The sequence below is a fragment of the Xenopus tropicalis genome, chromosome 6 (genome assembly GCF_000004195.4).
Source record: "Xenopus tropicalis strain Nigerian chromosome 6, UCB_Xtro_10.0, whole genome shotgun sequence".
Taxonomy (NCBI): domain Eukaryota; kingdom Metazoa; phylum Chordata; class Amphibia; order Anura; family Pipidae; genus Xenopus; species Xenopus tropicalis.
This window is the reverse complement of record NC_030682.2, coordinates 4,016,770-4,023,673: the sequence shown is the minus strand read 5'-3', so window position 1 is coordinate 4,023,673 and position 6,904 is coordinate 4,016,770. Positions and strand designations below refer to the sequence as shown.

The 6,904-nt window shown below is 45.5% G+C and overlaps 1 pseudogene; it reads right to left on the bottom strand.

The window, feature by feature from the left end:
- Positions 1-1,438: 1,438 nt before the first annotated feature.
- LOC105947555 lies at positions 1,439-6,140 on the bottom strand (annotated as a pseudogene).
- Between the last annotated feature and the right edge of the window lie 764 nt (positions 6,141-6,904).

Genomic DNA, 6,904 nt, shown 5'->3' with positions numbered 1-6,904 from the left:
AGACAGGGACATAGAGCTCAGCACAGTGACCCGAGAGAAATTCTTCCATTCTATATTCATTGTTATGACATTTTTAAAGGAGAAGGAAAGGCATTTTGGCATTTTACTGCCAATACATTAGCCACAATAGTACAAGCTAGAGCCCTATATTAATTCTGCAGAAAGCTTTACCTGCCTGAGTAACAGCCCTAGAAGCTCCCTCTGTTTGTTTAAAGGAGACATATTGGATAAAGGAAAACCCCTAACCCTGTAGGCAATTATGAATAATATCCGGTGCTGGTTTCCCTTTGGGCTAAACATTAACCCTATCTGTAACAATGGCCCCTTTATTGGAGCTCCCTATAGATCCTCTCAGGTCCCTGTCTGGGTTTCACATGAGGGGTGGGCGTGTCCTAACGGTCCCTGCCAGAAGCACAGTAGGAGGGGGAGAGCCAATCACAAATGAGGGGTGGGCGTGTCCTAACGGTCCCTGCCAGAAGCACAGTAGGAGGGGGAGAGCCAATCACAGCCCTGCAGTCACACAAGCACAGAGAGGCTTCAGTTCCCTATCAGGTCAGCCTAGCTGCTGATTGGTTCCTATCCTACAGTGCCGCCGCCCCCCTGCACAGCCTGGGAAAGGAGGCAGCAGGAAGTGGAACAGATGGGCGGGGCTAGTGGGGTTTTGGTGGAATTTCTCAAAAAAATCAGTCCAAAACACAACTTTAAGCACATTCCTTCTATATCTAGAGGAGTATAATTCCCTGGTACATTCATCATTTTTATAGGATATGTCTCCTTTAAGATAGCAGCTGCCATTTTAGCTTGGTCTCAGTAGCTTCCTGCTGCAGCTCTGGCTGCTGATAGCTCAGATTACACAGAGTTGGGAGGGGGAGAGAGGAGAGATGGGAGGGGGAGGAAGAGAAGAGGGGGGGAGAGAGGAGCAAACTGAGCAGATTCGTGCCGTGCCCTGAAGGATATTTCTGAGAGCAGGAAATCTGACACAGAAGAACATGTGACACAAAAGGAGACAAGAAATCCTGTGTTTCTTTTGATAGAGGACTCAGTGTTTCTGTGAGTGCTTATGGCTGTATTTACACAGACCTTTCTGATAAAGCGACTGAGTTTGTACCTTTCCTTCTCCTTTAAAGCGTGAATTCAGATTCATTGCTACATATGCCCCCAATATTTCCCATACAAATGAATAGAGGATGGTGGAACATTGTTGGGCTGGGACAAGCTCTTGTTTCACTCTTTGATAAATATGCCCCTGTATGTGGGAGTGGCCTTTCATCTCTACGTAGCGTTGGGACTGCGGCCATGTAGGTCCCTCATATGCTCCATAGTCTCCACCATCACTTTCAACTATCCAGATGGGAAAACTGGTCATTTGTCAGAATATACAAATCCCGGTTTATAGATTTCAGCCATTTTTTTCATTTAGTAAAAGTTTGCAGATATTTTAGCGCCAATCTGTTGAACAAAAGAAAAAAACCATTTGCAAACTATTTTCATCGTGTGAGTCTGTAAATGAGGATTTAGTGACCCCCTGATCCTTGAAGCTTTTCCCGCACTCAGTGCAGACAAAGGGTTTCTCCCCGGTGTGAACTCTCCGATGGCGCAAGAGGCCACTGTTATGCAGAAAACGTTTCCCGCAATCGGCGCAGGCAAATGGCATCTCCCCTATGTGAGCCCGGCGGTGGTTGCCGAGTTCCACCTTGACCCGGAAACTTTTCCCACACTCGGTGCAGGCAAATGGTTTCTCCCCTGTGTGAATCCGGAGATGGTTCCTTAGATCACTGTTACTTGCACAGTTTTTCCCGCACTCGGTGCAGACGTATGGTTTTTCCCCAGTGTGTACCAAGCAGTGATTTTGCAACTCAGTCTTCCATCTTCCCACACTCCAAACATGAGAAGGGTTTAATCCCCATATGAATGAGATAATGCAACTGCAATTTTCCTCTTTCCCGGAAGCCTTTCCCGCACTCGGAACACTTGAATGGTTTCTCCCCGGTGTGCACCATTTGGTGCCTTTTGAGCTGCCACGTTGCTGGAAAGGATTTGTCGCATTCTGTGCATGGGAAAGTCTTCCCGTCATGAATTTTAAGATGAAGAACTAATTCCCTCTTTTTCTTGTAGCTTTTTTCACACTGAGTGCAACTAAATGGGTTCACTCCTGTGTGAGTATAAACGTGAGATTTGAGATCATATTTTTTGGTAAAGCTTTTCCCACACTCAGTACAGACAAATGGTTTCTCCCCTGTGTGAGTTAAAATGTGATGTTTGCGGACATCTCCATCCTTGAAGCTCCTCCCACAGTGACGGCAGGCAAATGGTTTCTCTCCAGTATGAATCCTAAAATGAACAGTGAGTTTACTCTGACTCTTGTAGCTCTTCCCACACTCAGTACAGACAAATGGCTTCTCTCCTGTGTGGCTGCGAAAATGAACTTCAAGGGTTTTCTTCTCGCTGAAGCATTTGCCAGACTCTTTGCAGACAAACGGTTTCTCTTCTTTATGAATCTGAAGATAAACTTTGCATTTTTTCTTCGCCCTGTAGTTTTTCCCACAATCGCTGTCGATAGGTGGCTTCTCTTCTATGTGATCACACACTATTGGTTTGGTTTCTGTCCTATGGTGATGATTCTGAAGGTCCCTGTTCCACAAGGAGCCCTTATTACATTCAGTGCAGGTGAATGGTTTCCTCCCTGCCAAAAGCTACTTATTTAATTAAATGTGAGAAACAATGTATCTAAGTGCAGGTGAAGCTTGTTAACTTTCTGGGCTCTGCCAAAAGCTACTTTTTAATTAAATTTGTATCTTTTTTTAGCATTCAGTGCAGGAGATCAAAGGAAAATGAGGGACTTTTCAGTAAGAATCTGGGAATGCGGGTTGAACTGTCAAAAAAGGGACTGTCCCATGAAAATTGGGACAGTTGGGAGGTATGTATTATGGGTGCCATTCACTTGGTACTCACCCTACTCCTGACTGCCCTGGCCCAATACTGTGTAACACCCCAGTAGCATCTACATTTGTTATATGAAATAACAGCTCTCTGGGAGATCCCTGGCGTTTCTTGCCTCCTGCTAAACCAGATTCTACGTGTCACTCCCCGGCACATACTGTAACCCCTTCCCCGGGACTGACTTTATTTTTGTTTCCCACTTGGCTGCACCCAATATTGTTAAGGCTTTGATCTTTCCCATTATTTGGTTGAAGCAGTCGGCATGTTATGGGCCCAGTAGCACATACCCATCCCCCTGGCACTAAATGCATAAACTCCCCCTGGCACAGTACCCACTGGCACAGCCAAAAGAATCACCAGCTGCAGAGCTCTCCTGGCGGCTCAGCCAATCACAGTGACTGTAGCTTCCATCATGGTATAACCCTACCTAGAGAGAAGGGGTAAGTAAAATGGCATCCATTGATATTTTAGCCCCTTATAAAGTTCTAACTGGGGTTGTTTAACTGTAAGTTTGTGCCATAATCTAATTTTCAGCACCCACACAGACACAATTGGTTTTAGAAAAAGGTTTTTATTAAACTTTCAGTAAAAATCCTCCCAATAGAAAATACAGTTAAACCATTTAAGAGAAATCATCCCAATGCACTGGTACAAATAGGGAGACCACCCTGAGCTGCCAAAGGGCCAAAGGGCACATTCACATCCCTCTCCTGTAGGTGCCCCCTGGCCTAAATCCTTATGGAACCAATACAACCCCCACCCCCCCCCCCCCCTGGATCCTTATAGAATATCATCGCTCTTTCTGTGCAGAACTGGGACAGAGTTGAACAGAGATAATTGTGCTGCCCGACATTCCCTATGCAGAAATACAGAAACATTGGGGCACATTGCATCTTTCTGTTATTATATACACAAAATTGTTTTTTCTAAACTTATAAATATCACATAATAATGTTCTTAGAGCACTGTCTGTAATAAAATATATAAAAGGCAAAATTTCACAGAAATCTGCACATTGCAACACCATTTCTCATCCTGCTGGTACCTTACATATAGAGATAATGATGGCATTTTTCCCGTCATTATATGGCACAGGAATCAGACATGGGGATAAAGGGACAGACTTGTAAATACCACTCCCATATTACACAATTTGGCGGGTTTTGTAAAGTTTTAACACATTTCTAGCTCCCCCAAGAGACCTGTTTAGCTTATTACACTTGTATCTCAGTGCAGGGGGTGAGTATTCTGGGCTCTGCAAAAAGCCCCCTTAACTTATTGCATTTGGGAAACTTTGTATCTTTTTGGGGTTCTGTGCAGGAGAGCAAACGGAAATGAGGGGCTTTTCAATAAGAATCCGGGACTGGGGGCTGAGCTGTTAAAATAGGGACTGTCCTGCAACAAATAGGACACTTGGGAGGTATGTAGTAGTTTTATATATATATATATATATATATATATATATATATAAAATGCTGCATTTTCAGCCATTTGTTTTTCAAGCTTTAACTAATGATTCTCACCCAGGAACCCCACCCTACCCAGAATGTAGCATGAAGGGGCTCAGTGAAGGAGGCAGTGAAGGTGTGTAAGCGCCTGATTGGCTCACTCAGCTCATAAAAGGACAGGCGTCCGGCCTCATAGTCCAACCTGATCCTGATTCTCCTGCAGGAAGGGGTGTGGGGTAACTGTGTCCATTTACTGTCATGTCTCACTGAATATCTGTTATTATTCAATCTGCGCAAACACCAGCACTTGTTATTATTCCCAATACCAGACTGATACCCTCCCCTCTCTATACTGGGATAGGCCGCCCCTACCCCCCAGCCCCCTGATTCACTGCCCTCCACTTCCCAGTAATGTCGCCCTGAGGGGAAACTCCTGCTGCTTAGAGCCTGAGCATAATTCCGAAATCTCTCTGGGGATTGTGGGTAATGTAGTTCTGTTAGTGAGTAGGAAGCAGATTTCCTGTCCCCTGATACAGATACATGATTATGAGCCGTGTTTATATCCAGTACCAGGTCTGTAGCCTCCTGCCCATAGATCAGTCTCCTTATACCCAGCACAGTATCAGCCAATCCAGGGGCCATTATCCCATCAGCCTCTCTGCCCTCATTATCTGCCCCCTCAGCCCCACACAGTGCAGCTCCATCTGATCCCTGTGCCAGTAAGGAACCCAATGTACCAGCCAAGTTGCACAGCTCCTCCATGTCAGGGATCTGCCCGGCCAACTCTTCCCTCTCTGTCTCCCCCTTGTGGATTATATGAGACACAGCAGCCTCCTCCTGCATCCGGGTCTCTGGGTCCAACTTCTCTCTGCCTGGGGTCAGATCCTCACTGTCTCTTATCTGTCTGTCTGTCTCTCTCTCTAGTGTCAGTACTTCAGCTCCATTTTCTCTCTCTCTAATGATTCTCACCCAGGTACCCTCCCACCCTACCCAGAATGCAGCATGAAGGGGCTCAGTGAAGGAGGCAGTGAAGGTGTGTAAGCGCCTGATTGGCTCACTCAGCTCATAAAAGGACAGGCGTCCGGCCTCATAGTCCAACCAGATCCTGATTCTCCTGCAGGAAGGGGTGTGGGGTAACTGTGTCCATTTACTGTCATGTATCACTGAATATCTGTTATCATACCCTCTGTACAAACCCCAGGACTTGTTATTATTCCCAATGCCAGACTGCCTCCCTCCCCTCTCTATACTGGGATAGGCCACCCCTACCCCCCAGTACCCTGATTCACTGACCTCCACTTCCCAGTAATGTCGCCCTGAGGGGAAACTCCTGCTGCTTAAAGCCTGAGCATAAAGCTGAAATCTCTCTGGGGATTGTGGGTAATGTAGTTCTGTTAGTGAGTAGGAAGCAGATTTCCTGTCCCCTGATACAGATACATGATTATGAGCCATGTTTATATCCAGTAACAGGTCTGTAGCCTCCTGCCCATAGATCAGTCTCCTTATACCCAGCACAGTATCAGCCAATCCAGGGGCCATTATCCCATCTGCCTCTCTGCCCTCATTATCTGCCCCCTCAGCCCCACACAGTGCAGCTCCATCTGATCCCTGTGCCAGTAAGGAACCCAATGTACCAGCCAAGTTGCACAGCTGCTCCATGTCAGGGATCTTGAGATCGAATTGGTGGATCCTTATCTCCAGCTCCTGGATCTGATCTCCTGGGGCTTGTCTCCTGCCCTGCTCTCCATCCATTTAGCTCCTCCTTCTGCAGGCAGCCCCGCCCCCTTACCACCTTTGGGGCAGCTAATGTATCAGTTGATTTATTTGCTAAAGAGATAAAGGGACATAGTTGTTAAAGTGCCCAATGTCATATTTGATGATTTTTCAACACCACTAACACAAATAGGACACAAAGACCCAAATAGGACAGATTTGGGCTTATAAGCTTATTATTGGGCTTAGTAAGTGCAAAGTGCATTTTTGAGAGCAATAGCCATTTTTTCCCCACATATTTTTCCCAGAATTCCAGTGTCATTGCGGTTAAAACAAGATGATTTGCTGCACTGGGTACTGCAGTTGCGGAGATTCATCAAAATTAGCACAATTGTGCGTGCTCATTGTCACAAATTGGGCATAATTGCACCAAATATACAGCAGGGAAAATAATTATTGAACACTTCAATGTTTTTTTCAGTAAATATATTTCTAATGGGGATATTGACATGAAATTAACACTAAGGGGCCCATTCATTAAAGTACAAATCTCGGATTGGCAAAAATTCATATTAATCACGATAATTTCTGATATTCGAAAATTCTTTTCTTGGACGTACGAAAAATCATGGTAGCAATCCAAAAGTTAAGAAATTTTCGGATCCAAGCAATCGTAAATCATGCGAAAACCTTTGTGGCTTTGATCCTTCTGTGCATGATTTTGGAAGCCTCCCATAGGGCTCAATGGCACCCTGCAGCTCCAACCCGGCCCAAGGAAAGTCTCCCATAGGGCTCAATGGCAC